We start from the raw sequence: 13759 nt of genomic DNA on the forward strand, positions 1-13759 counted from the left end.
TGTGCATATTGCATGTATTGTATACAGTATAATAGGGTTTATTGTGAATATCTGTGAGCATGGATACTTTCAATCCTTATTACTCCAAAACAAAAAATATTATATCTCTGAAACTTTAATATGTTTTAGTGAACATGTCAGAGATTACATTTCATGAAAAATGTTGTAAAAGTTACGTGATCCACAAGGTCAATTTCAAGGTCAAATCTGAGGTCAAGAGGTCAAAGTACCCCAACATGTACGAATCTTCAAAATGGCGGCAGATTTGGAATCCTTATTGAATACCCTTTAAAACAATACAAATTTTGTGAAGAATGACCCATTAGGTCCCGAGATACAAGGGTTCAAAGGTAGGCCCGCCACCCCCATTTTTGAAAAAATCTCAAAATTTGGTGGGCCGTATCTCCCAAACCCCTCACCCGATTGACCTAAAATTTTGGATTTGGTGCTGTGAGATCACACTCAACAAGTATACTAAGTTTCATCAAAATCAAAAATGGTCGGGTTAAGATTTTCAGATTTTTTGGGTGATTTGACATGGAATGACCCATTTCTCTCTTCATGGTATAATTTCTTAAGCCCACTGCGCCCTAATGATCCGACTGCGATCCAATTTTCAAACAAATTGATTTTTTTAATTTTTATTGTAGAAGGAAATTTTAGCAAAATGATCATCCTGACTGAGGTTCTGAATAATTATATGAATGTAAACAATTGGAGTTTATCGTATCTGCCTTTTAGTCAGAATGAAGGCCAAATCAGAGACAATAACAAGTCTGAGCTGACTATGATTCAGAGCTAACTTTGCTTTTCTTTCACAGAAACTTGCAGACCACAAATTCAAATTGTTATGAATCATATGATTATTCAGTATTTTGATCATTAAGATAATGTTCTCATGCATGTAGCCGCCAAACATTTCTATTTTAAAGGAATGATTCATACATTTCTGCCTGAGAACTTATAGTTTGCACCTTATATTCCTCTCGTTTTCAAGATAATATCTGTTTAAAAGCTTGTAAAATAAACTTTATTCCTCGTTTTGGATTTGGAAATTCCACATTTTTGCTGTGGAATTTTAACAGGTATGTGTTCATATTAAACGATGTTAATATTACATTGCTAGTCTTCCAAAACGGGATCGTAGTCGAATCATGGAGTGGGCAGTTGGCTTTAATTGGGCATTTACATAAACAGACGAGGACAAACGAGCGAAACCATATATGATCTATTTGCCACAAGAAAATACAATATGCAATTACTGCATTCATGTTTATCTACATTTCAATTACTAGAGACCCAAAGAATGATAGCAAGGAAATTACCTTTCTTTTATAAGCAGACTAAAACGCCATGTATAATTAGTTTTGCCTGTTAAATGTTGCAATCCTTAAGCTTTATTTACATGTATATGTGTTTTAAAGAATTTCCAGCTTAATTCATCTTTTATATGCAGTGTAATGTGAAACATTTTGGTATATACCTCTTGTGTTAATAAAATTATGAAAAATTATATTGCAAAGTGTGTTTAGATTTATTTACGTAAATATTTCCATTCCCAAAATTGAATATAGATGTAAATGCTACGTACAAGTATTCTGATTCAGAATTGAATGGAATGAAATTAATGTACAAAAGAAAATGGGTATATGTTTCTTCTTTATTAATTGAGTCATTTTTGCCTCCTTTTGAATGTTATACTAGGGAACCTCTGTATATATAGAATTGTTATTACAAACAAACTCTCATTTTAACAGATTGCTTTTGCCAGCCACCATCCTTTGTATTCTATTTTAAGCCCTGATACATTAAAGATGTAATGATACCAAGGTCATTTCATTGGTCTCAAGGAGTTTGATATGAGGTTCCATTGTACTTGCACTTCACATAATATAAATAAAAAATAGCTAGCTGAACACACATCAAAAGTTAATATTGTATTATTAGTATAGAGATGGTGAAATTGTAGACTGTGGTGTATGAAATATTTTCATCAGAATGATATACCGCATAGGGAGAGAGAGAGAGAGAGAGAGAGAGAGAGAGAGAAGGGGGGGGGGGGGGGTGAGTGATGTTTGGCAACATGTGAAAGTAATATTGCCAGGAACAAGAACAAAGAGATGCAGAGAAATGGTTATGTGACGTTTCTGAATCTGAAAAAGAGATACCATTAATGACTCTTGAAGAACTTCACTTTAAAAAACAAAACAAGAGAGGGAGTTTTTCCATTTCTTTTGATGATACATTGAGGGATAGGCACCCAATTTTCATTCCACTTTAGTAGGATGTAGGTACATGTTATGGCATAAATTAATTTGTGTACCAGTAAAAAATTAATATTCAAATGGACAATAAATATTCTATTTGCATTTCATTTCAACTTACCAAGTCTTTACATAAAGAGGATGTATAGGGCCTAAAAAAAAAGATGTTGTATTGCCCTATAGGTGCCAAAACATGGGTCAGTCAGTCGGAAATCTTTCTCTTTTTTTTACTCTCTCTTTGGGCTGATATTTCTCAGTTTTTTTTTATTCTAAATAGCGGTAAAAAAAAAAAAAAAAAAAAAAATTAAAAAGCCAACCATAGATTTCAAGATTTATTGGGTCGGTCGCAAAGGGCAATACAACATTTTTTTTGTTAGGCCTAGTGTTGGTTTTGTGGCCAGGCATGCTACATTAATAAGAAAATCTCTGCCATTCTGTCTCTGCTTATGTCTGTAACTCGCTCCCTGTCTCTCTCAGCTTCTTTTCTGTGCTAACATACATGTACTATCACTCTCTCTCTCTATTTGTACCATCTTTATACATATCTCTCTCTCCTCTATATATCCATATATCTCTCCTCCCTTCTCACATTATCTCTTTTTACATGAAATCTCTTTAAATACCTTCTGCTCCTCCTTCTCTCCCACACTTGCATCTCCCTACCTCTAACCTCTCCCTCCCCCCCCCCCCCCCTGTGTCTCTGTCCAATTTTCTCCTCCTCCCCCCCCCCCCCCCCCCTCTCTCCCTCTCTCTCTCTCTCTCTATCTCTGTAAATAACAAAAGTCTGACAACAACAAAATAAACATCTAAGAATAAGCCATTAAGGTTTCTAGTATTCAAATAGCATTCTTTCAATTTTCAACAAACTCCAATACACATTTTTAAAGAGACCCTCAAGATACAAAATAAGAAATTAATTATAATTTCTAAATTCCTATAAATGTGAAGTTCAGGCTGGCCAAGTGGTTAGGTACGTGTACATGTAACAAGTTGATTTTATTACCATTTAAGTCAGAACAAACCTCTCCCAGTCCTAAAACGCCATGACATTTGCATTTCATTCATAACATATAGGATGATGTTATTGACATTTTCTTTCTTCTTTGAAAAGACAATACAGGAACCAGTCTGATAACCATGCCCTTTCACTTTTCAAATGCTTGACTAATTATTTTTCACTTATTCCTATGACTGCCCTTTTATTTTCCTAATACCAGATAAATTCACTGGTTCCAACATAATGTATTCAATACATTGTTACCGGTAACATTTGTTCAATATTATTGAATCTGCTGGAGGTAGACTCATCATGGCTTGGTCATGTTTCCAAAAGTTCCACAGCAGCAACTTGTAATACATGTGGCAGGTGAAGGGGGAGGCAGCCTCAAACAGAGATTGCATGGCTGATGACACTGTTTGCAGTCCGAGGAGAGTGGAGACACCAAGGAAGTGTTTCTATGTGAATACATCTTTCAGTTGAGTGACGGTTGAGAGGGCATCATGGTGTAACAGCAAAGGAGAAGGTCAAAGTTCACTCGATGAAAAATATGTTTTTCATCTATATTTTTTATTTTAATACGAGGGCGATGTTCAGTTCTTTCTATGATACATGCACCGTTATCCATGGCACATTTATTTGCTGATGTCGCCCGCTGCAGCTGCTGCTATAGCCTTGTTCTTGTTCATCTTTCTCCTGATGTACCATACTAGGACGAAGGTTGCGGCATATGTTCCAACTACACACTAGAGAAAGACCAAATAGGGAAAACACAGACAAATGAGCTAATTAATTTCTGTAAAATTAATGTTTACTTGAAATATACAGTTGTTCAAACTTGAATTGTGAGTCCTAAGTGTAACCATTGTAAAACGCATTTCAAAGCTGATGGAGAAAGCAGAGTAAAAACATTTACAAATGGGGAGGGACATTTTCAACCAGCTAGACCACATTAACATTAATTCAATTTGCATACGTTACAAAAAATCAGATAAGATAGTCAATAAAGATTTGACAACAAATATGAAGAATATCACAGTTGATTTCTATCTTTTATTTTCTTGAGTTTTGAAGATCACTGTAGAAAATGGCAACTCAACCTTTTATTGGTTGGTACTAATTTTTTCAATATTTCAATGACCAAGTCTTTCATAGAGGTACAAATTCATTATGTATACAATACAAGAGAAGATATTGAAAAAAGTTTCAACTTTCATGCTAACTAATCATATAATTGATGGTTTGTTTGGGGTAATCAACCATTAAATAACTGTTAGTGTGCCATATAACTCACTGGTCATTTTTTTTGTAGAGAATGTTGTCTTGGGGTGAGCAAATAAAGATATATTCCTATTTACAGGTACATTTCTTTCATCAAAAATAGAAAAATACTTCCACTTCACCACAGACCTTTGCTTCTTTCTGGTATAATAACCAGAATGCCATTGTTGACATGGTTATTTGTTTAGTCGATGTTCTCAAAACATCATTAAATTTATTAGAAAATAAAAATAGCAAATGCAACAGCTCAATCTAAGTATTGCTGGTTTTTTCCCTCCCAACCCAACGATTCCATCTGATACAGTTTACAAGGCACTGTCGTTCCTTAGTTCTTGACTGAAATTCAAGACTACTTACATTCCTCTTGCCAAACGTGGTGTCGGCATTGAACCACCTCCTGAACCCTGTGTAGTGGGCAAACTGGGACTCGTCTACGTATCCTCCACCCATGATTCTATAAAAAAATAAAAAATAAAGGAAAGGTCAAAGTTCATGAATATCTAACAAAAATTCAAAGTTTTTAAATGTTTATAGCATTAGTCTACTTTAGGTACAGCAACCTCCTTCGGAAAAGCTATTAGAATACACGCTGCTACGAAAAAAAATATCTCAAAACCAGCACAGCCGGCATTCAGCAGCACTCTTTGACCCATTTACACTACATTGAATCACTACTTTGTAAAGTCATTCAATTAGCAATGCGATATCAGATTTAAATGATCCTATAGTCGACCAAAACGACCAATCAAGGCAATCAAAACATGGTGAGTTCAAACTAACCCACATTTCCGAAGCTTAATTTTTTTATTTGTGGTATTTTCCTAAGGCACACCAAAAGATTCAAGTCCCAGATAAACTGGTGCATGGTGTTGAAGTCATTAGAAGGGTGATTTTTTGTTAAAGCGCCATGATTAAAATGGTTGAAAACGCCGCTTTGATAAATATGCAACGTCAAAAGTCTAGACCTAATTAAGGGCAAATGCAGACTTTAGCGGAATAAATTATTCAATGAGCACTAGTGAACTGGACATGACTCGAGCATCACAAGCCCTTTTGTGACACGCATTGCAGTTTTCCGTGAACAGCGCTCATGTAGTCTTCATGTCCCTGCAGCAATACCTCTAAACACGTACGTAGATGACGTTAGTTTAAAATAAAAAACCTAACTCTCCGAAATCAAGATTTCATAGCACACAGTTCCCTCGCTTAGTGCATTACATGCGTTTGCTACGTGAGCTCATGCGCAAGCACAGCTTAGATAACTGTGCAATGGATTTCTACACACGTACGAGCGACGGTCACTCAACAATGACATGACAAGTAAAGTCTCATTAAATAATATATCCCAAAGACTTATTTTCCTAATTAAGGAACAGAAATTGTCTATTATGCAATCATAAGTAAAATATATGTTTTATCAAAAGCGAGTAGCCTAGGCTAGATCTAGGTATAGACTAGACATAAGAATTATGACTAAATATTTCTGCAGGGCTCCCCGGCCCAGCTCAACCCACTCCAATCATTCTCACTCACATCTCACACAGTAGCCTACACAGCATTCCCACTGCACTTCTCATACCTTCACGATCATTCTTGCATTCAACTATCTCGTACCACCGAAATTCAAGTAGTATGGTAGTGGAGTATCCTGAAATTTAGAGTTAAAAATATAGACCATATATGTAATGTCATAAATTTGATGAATACCGAATAAAACATGAAAAAATAGCTTTCATACTTACAAGGATTTTTCTCTGAATGCACCGGTATCACGTACAGAGATCAGATGAAATTGGCAACTCATATACTGTTTAAAAAGTAGTGATTCTTTCCAAAATTATTTATTATCTTTATTTTAAGACTATATTTGTGTATTAATATATTTTTTTTGTTAAAAATTTAAATTATTTCATTTTGTTATGGGCTGTATTAAAGTAGTAGCATATTATACATTCTTGATACTTGTTAAAGTATACACGGATTGCCAATCAGCAATCGGCCGCAAGTAACTCTCATTGATAACAAATCGATCTCGAAGTGTAGAGATCTCGGCATAGTGATACCACTGACTGTGTAAGTTTTCGAAAAGATCAGAGTGATACAAGGCCAAAAGTTGTTGTTCTGTTCTTCTCCTCCTCCTACTCCTCATTCTTCTTTTCTTCTTCTTCTTCTTCTTCTTCTTCTTCTTCTTCTTCTTCTTCTTCTTCTTCTTCTTCTTCTTCTTCTTCTTCTTCTTCTTCTTCTTCTTCTTTTTCTTCTTCTTCTTCTTTTTCTTCTTCTAGCTTCTTCTTCTTCTTCTTCTTTTCTATAGCTTCTTCTTCTTCTTCTTCTTTTTTTTCTTCTTCTTCTAGCTTCTAGCTTCTTCTTCTTCTTCTTCTTCTTCTTCTTCTTCTTCTTCTTCTTCTTCTTCATCTTCTTCTTTTTCTACTTCTTCTAGCTTCTTCTTCTTCTTCTTTTTCTTCTTCTTCTTCTTCTTCATCTTCTTCTTTTTCTACTTCTTCTAGCTTCTTCTTCTTCTTCTTCTTCTTCTTCTTCTTCTTCTTCATCTTCTTCTTTTTCTACTTCTTCTAGCTTCTTCATCTTCTTCTTCTTCTTCGTCTTCTTCTACCTCTACTCTTCTTCTTCTATTCTTCTATACTCTTCTTTTACTCTTGTTCTTCTCTTCTCTCTTCTTCCCCTTCTTCTTCCGTCATTTTTTAGGTTTGATATATTTTTTAATTCATGTTCGTCCTATCCCCCCCCCCCCCCGGTGGCGGATTCAGTGGGAGGGGGGACAGGGGGCACGTAAAAAAGGGGGGAGAGGCAGGGGGAAAGAAATAAAAGGGAGAATAGGAAAAAAAGGAGGGGGAGAGAAAATGGAAGAGAGAAAGAAGAAGAAAAGAGGGAGGACAGAAAAGGGGAGAGGAGAAAAAGGAGGGAGAAAGGAAGAAAGGGGAAGAGAGAGGAGAAAAAAGGCGGAGAAGGAAGAAAGAGGGAAAGACGGAGGAGAGAAAAGAGGGAAAAGGAGAATAATGAAAATATAAAATTTTGCAGTCTGCATAATATGGGATACCTCTTGTCAGACAAGTAGCCCTCCCCCCCCCCCCAATAAAAAAGCGCAAGAAGAACAAAAAAGCGAAGGAAAAAAGGGGGGGGAAGAGAGAACTTTTGTGAGTTAAATTAAGGAGAAAGCAAAAAAAGGAAAGAGAATTAGAAAAGAGGTGCGAGAGCACGAGGAATCGCATTTCTTTTAAAAGAATAATGGGATAACAACCAGGGGCGTCGCTAAAGGGCGGTGTGAGGATGCGACACCCCCCCCCCCCCGCCACCTGTCAGGATATTGTCGGTAAAATTGCGCTGCTGTCGGGGAAAGTGAGAAAAGGGGGAGGGGGAAATGAGAGGGAAAGGGAAAGAAAAGAAAAAAGAAAAGAAAAAGAAAGGAAAGAAAAGAAAGAAAAGGGAAGAAAGAAAGATAAAAAAAAGAAAAAAAGAAAAGAAAAAGAAAAAGAGGAAGGAGAGGAAAGAAAAAAAAAACGGAAAAAAGAAGAGAAAAAGGAAACAAAGAAACGGGGGATGAAAGAGACCGGGAGAGAGAGAGAGCGAGGGCGTTTCCAGACACCGACCCCCTGGACATCCAGCCCCCGGATAACCACCTCCAGTCATCTACCCCTAGGACAACTACCCACAGACAACTACCCCTAGGATGGTTGTTTAGTTGTCTGGGGCGTAGTTGTCCGGGCGTAGTTGTCCGGGGTAGTTGCCCGGGGGTCACTATTCATAAATGCACTGTAAGAACCGTTATTCATATAAGGATCGCTATTCATAATGAAACATGAGGGTCGCTAATCGCTATACATTTAATTCACATTGAAAGTCACTACTTATACTAAGGACCGCTATTCAAAATACGAAATGAGTGTCGCTATTCATAATACGAGAAGAGGGAGAATAGCGACCCTCTTCTCAAATTTTGAATAGAGGTCCTCACGAATAGCGGTCCTGTTATGAATAATGGTCCTTATACGAATATCTCTATTTTATGAATAGCGAGTGGACCCCTCGATTCACCCTCAACCACTCCTTGATAGGGTAAATTTCAGAGTTCATGTATTAGGATTATAGGCCTTAAATATTCCTTTAAAAAGCACTATTGGGGTTTAGCAGAATTGCTATAGTAGGGCGTAGCTGGCTCTGCTAAGTATAACCATGGGCCCTCAAGGGGTGTTCTTTGTGTTCAAACGACCCCCCCCCTTGCAAACAAGGGGTGTTTACTCCCTCCCCACCCACCCCGTTTAGCCCCCCCCCCCCAAAAAAAAAATAGTGCTTACCCCCCCCCCCCCTGCTTATTGACCGGCTACGCCGCTAAATATTTTCTCAGGAATGGGGGGGGGGGGATTGTGTTCCTTACCCCCCCCCCTCCGACTATTCACCGGCTGGCTGATTTGCCGCTAAACATTTTCTCACGAATTGGGCAAAAATACACCTCCCCTTAAACAATCCAGGATACGCCCGTGGTGACGTATAACTGAGAGTATTGCTGAGACTGATCGTATAATAAAATATAAAAAATACATTTACCAAAGCATTGCAATTATTGGATATGTAAAAAGTTGATAGATTCAATAATACTTTGTATATATTTTGCTCTCTTTCAAATTCGTAAAAGAAGGAGCAAACAAATTCATTGGATTGCGAATATTAATATTGAAAATATGATCCAGATTTCGGACGTAAAGATAAAGTCATTGAAACAAAAACATTTCGCTGGATGAGATCTGGTCAGAAATAGTTCATTATAGATTTAACATGAATAAAGGGAATTGTTCCTTTTCTTGTTTCAAAGCTTCCAAGGAATACATTTTCCATCAGCGACAGAGTAACATATTATGCAGGTACTAGCAGGCGCGGATCCAAGGGGGGGGGGGGGCGAGCGGGCGTTGCCCCCTGCTAAAAAAATAAGTTTTAAAAAAGACCCCCAAAATATACCTATTTTATTCTTGCTCAAGAGGGAGGGGGGGGGGGGGTTGAGCAAAATATCGACCGGCGCGATTTTCTAATTTTCCGGGGCACCCCCCAAATAGCTTCTTACACCCCCCCCCCCCCCAATGAGCGAAATATCGGCCGGCACGATTTTCAAGTTTCAGGGAGATACTTGTAATATCTCCTTGCTAGTAGGCCCTACTCTTTTATTGGAGATCGAGTGGCAAATGAAGGGTGTCAGAATCTAAAACTCGTTACTATAGGCCTAAAAAAAAAAAATCATAATGTTGTATTATTGCCCTTTAGGTGCCAAAACATGGGTCGGTCGGTCGGAAATCTTATATAAGCCGGCGGTTATATAGACAACGACACTTCTAGCAGTTAGAAATGAAAGAGAGGGAGAATAAAGAAAAAAACAAGAAGGAGGAGAAGAATTATAAAAAAAAAAGAGGAACATAAGATGAAGAAGAAGAAGAAGAGGAGAGACAAAGATCAAAGTATGCCTCTGAAATACGTGGAAGTGGAATATATTGAATTACTTAGGCGTATTTTTTTTCCTGACTCGATACCTTCTTGGAGTCGTAGATGGGGGAATTAGATTCAGTTCTTGAAATATGCATTGTATTGCTTATTGATATTTTTTGATGTTGAGAAGAATCTAATAAATAATTTAATAATTCAAGTGGAACATAATAACGACTCAAGTAAATCTAGGGCGACTTTAATATAAGGAGGTTTTAGTATTGGCCGACTTGGTCATTTTCGGGGCTTCGGCTTCGTCGCGTGAAAATAATCAACCGAGTTTGTGTACAAATTGCAATAGCGGCGTCCGTCCATGAGGTTTGTGCATGTACGTGTACTGTATGAATAAAAAACGTGCAATTTTACATGTGTACACTGTAGACTGGTTCAATTCTAGAAAGCTGTGCCAGGCCAAGTCATTCTTTACGATAATTACATCATTTTTGAGCTGAGATGAGCATCGAAATCCATGTATGGATCTGAAATTCTGCTGAGCTGTAAATACAGACGTAAATATAAATATGAATTTATGATAACAAATGTGGTGAACTCCGCAAGAGTGAGACTGAGTGACTGTGACCATAGACGTAATAGAAATGGACTTTTGACGGCAAGAGTAGTAAAAGTAATGATAGCTACCACCTGTTCTTATGTCTTACTTTCTTCTATGTTTTAAGTCTGACCGCAACGCTGCGGGCATGTTTTGATAAGCTCCGATAAGGGTCCTTTGGTCCTATGAGATCCACCGGGATTTTGCCGACCTCTATCGGCCAAGTCGCTTCGCACTGACCAATGCTTCCCACGATTTGCGCTTCTCATTTCATGAATGAATCGTGACAGGAGAGCCTTCTGCCCATGCGCAGCTAAATACTACGTCAATAATGCCCCGGATGTAAACATGAGGTTTACGTCCTGTTCATGCTCGCCAATCTGTAAAAAAAGCCGTTGAAATCGGTGATTTCTTCGATTTTTTACGAATTTGTGTTGGTGTGTAGCAAACTCATCATATCAGCAAGGAAAGTTACCACAAGAGCTTACAAAATACAGTTTAAAAAGTGTTTTTTTCTCCTGTTTCCGTTAATTTCTCTGTGAAACCAACGACGTTGTGGTGATCACAAATCCTTCGCTGGTCGAATACAATCATTCGTTATTTGTTGCGTTTGCGTGCGTTTTTTTTATAGGCATTGGAAGAATGGGGTTGTTTTCGTGAGTGCTCAGAAAATCTGTGGTAATGCGTGACTTCTTCGCATCATGACCACTAAATTGCCGTGCCTTTGTCTAATCCAAATTGCACACGTAGTCCCATTGATAGAGATCGGCGGGTGCATGTTTTTTTCAAGTTATATTTTGGACTTGTTAATCCGAGAGTGACTGCTTTTTTTTTTCTTCCCTCAGATTTTATCTTATTTTATCTTGATGTAGGCCTACTATAAATTATGTGTACGTTTTTTTTTTTGAGAATCTAGGAATTAGGATAAATATCTGTGTCCGTAAATTTGGGAATTGACCATTGCAAAATATTCAACATTTCCGTCGTCTGCTATGTCGATATAATTATGGACTGCCCATCATAATCATAAAGTTCTTCCTTATTTATGTCATCTAATGATAATCCTGCCCTTCTAATTACTTTATAAACAACACATGACTCATGAGTACGAGAAAAATATGTATTATGGAACAATACACACATCGAAATAAATAATAATTGTTAGTATAGATACAACGCTGAAAACAATAACAATAATATCGTCAGGCACAAAGACGAAAACATGTTCGCTACGACCGCATGGCGGAGAGCGCTCATACTATTTAACACTAGGTTCTCAACGATTTGAAGGAGCAGCGAACAACCCCAAATCGCGAGCTTGCTGTTGCGATTATGAAAGATTGCGCAAGTGATCGCATCCAGCTGTCGGGTTGCGGTGGGACCACCGCTGGGTTTTTGCATCGGCGCGAAATTTAAACCTTGCCGGTGGAACTCATAGGATCAAAGAAACTGCTTCGTCGATAGTCCATTCTATTACGTCTATGCTGTGACTGAGTGTGAGTGACTGCATGTGATTGTGTCTGAGAGTGAGACTGATTTAGACAGGTTGTTGCTGCAGCTGCATACAGATTACAGAATGTGTGTATTGGCATAATTAATAATAAATATCATGCCATGGCTGACTGAGCTGAGCTAAAGCTCAAGAGTAAGACTAAGAGTTTGAACTGTGTCTGTGAGAGTGATGATAATTGACCAGTGAATTAGATGAGTTGACTTGGAATGATTGACAATTTATTAGGGTGTCTGATCGCGCACCCAATGTTGTGTGCTAAAACCCTTCCCATAGAGATTGTACGCTTCCCTATGTGGTCTACGTGCATTGCGCGACCATCCAAAATTGGTCAATGATTTTATGAAAAATTTGAAATTCAAACCTTTATAACAAATGATCCTGAAGGTGAAACTCAATAAATGAGGTGTCATATGAAAGAGCAGGTTTTTCTCCATATTCCCCATCGGGGGCCACCCCCAGAATTCTAAAAATATCTTGGTCAAAACAGCGATTGAAATGTTGTTTGCATCCTAGCTCCAAAATTTGCCACTTTCCTGAGCTGCCGCCCCGCGGCTTAAGCAGGGCTAGACGTAACGATAATATCCAGATGCTTTTTTTTTCGCTAGCCCCAAGGGATCATTTGTTATAACAGTTTGAAAATACCCTTCCCACATTTTTGGAATCGGCTAATGAGGGAGGCGTGAGCTCCGCTCAGTCCAAACCATGGTTACATCGTAACATGTGCGCTTATAGTGAATGAAAGTATGGGTGGCCGATTCTCGCCATAGAACCCGGAAGTGAATACACGTTGTAGTCAATGGCAATATCGCGGAGATTGTCTCCGCGATATTGCCATTGACTACAACGTGTATTCACTTCCGGGTTCTATAGCGGGAACGGCCACCCATACTAGTCAATGGCACATATCGCGGAGACAGCGTGGCTCAAGCTTGCAAGTCGCGCATTGGCTGAGCAACTTGCGTACGATATGCATACGCTTGCATATCGCGCGATACAGCTGTTTGGCTAAATTTAGCAAAACAACATAACTCTGCGTGTACGTCTTTTTCGTCGATTCTGAGCAAAATGCTATGAATATTTCAGCATTTTGAAGGGGCTGTATCTTTTGATAGAAACATCGGCGAGACTTGAAATTTGAAATGTATTATTCTGATTGCATTTTTAATTCAAATATCAAACAAAAATGGTGAAAAACGATCCCAAATTGAAAATTGAAAAATCGTTCAGACACCCTAAATTTATGATGATAATCATGATGATGATGATGATATTGAATTTGAAGATGATTAACAAAATAGAAGAGAACCATATTCAGTAGGGGCGCTGGTCCGAGAATGAGGATTGTCTTCATAAACAAGGATATCCTCATATAAACGCAGACAAAATGCGTCGTAAAAAAAAAGGATCGTCGACGTCTGCATTTTGGCGGACGTTTTTTTCATCGGCGCTCTGCAGGTTTCGGGTTATCGAACCGCCCGCTGGCGATGCCAAAAATGAATTCCCCAGGGGAAAATAACCCTAGTTCACCGTCTATTTTTATGGGTTGTCCGTCTTCCCAAGGATTTATTGCTCATAATGTGAAGGTCTCTCTACAAAGTCAATGTAAAATGCATCTAGAAAATCTAAATGGAATCTGTTTTTTTGCATCGCCAATGCGGCGATCAAAAATATGA

General features: G+C 38.1%; 1 protein-coding gene and 1 long non-coding RNA gene across 4 annotated transcripts in view; one reads left to right on the forward strand and one right to left on the reverse strand.

Moving 5' to 3' along the window:
* Positions 1 to 3084: 3084 nt before the first annotated feature.
* Positions 3085 to 6347, reverse strand: LOC100893636. Its single transcript, XR_143702.3, has 3 exons — positions 6285 to 6347; positions 4900 to 4996; positions 3085 to 4007 (listed from the first exon to the last, which is right to left on the reverse strand). It is a non-coding gene; the product is annotated as an uncharacterized LOC100893636 (long non-coding RNA).
* A 3958-nt stretch (positions 6348 to 10305) lies between these two features.
* The window catches only part of LOC115923994, a 45360-nt gene continuing 41906 nt past the window's right edge, over positions 10306 to 13759 (forward strand). For 2 of the 3 annotated variants that reach the window (XM_030985420.1, XM_030985421.1), the window contains exon 1: positions 10306 to 10532. The gene's annotated coding sequence lies outside the window, so the exon portion shown is untranslated. The remainder of the gene's footprint in view (positions 10533 to 13759) is intronic. The other variant, XM_030985419.1, reaches the window with a different exon arrangement.

Source organism: Strongylocentrotus purpuratus, unplaced genomic scaffold (genome assembly GCF_000002235.5).
Source record: "Strongylocentrotus purpuratus isolate Spur 01 unplaced genomic scaffold, Spur_5.0 spur5_scaffold_15, whole genome shotgun sequence".
NCBI lineage: Eukaryota > Metazoa > Echinodermata > Echinoidea > Camarodonta > Strongylocentrotidae > Strongylocentrotus > Strongylocentrotus purpuratus.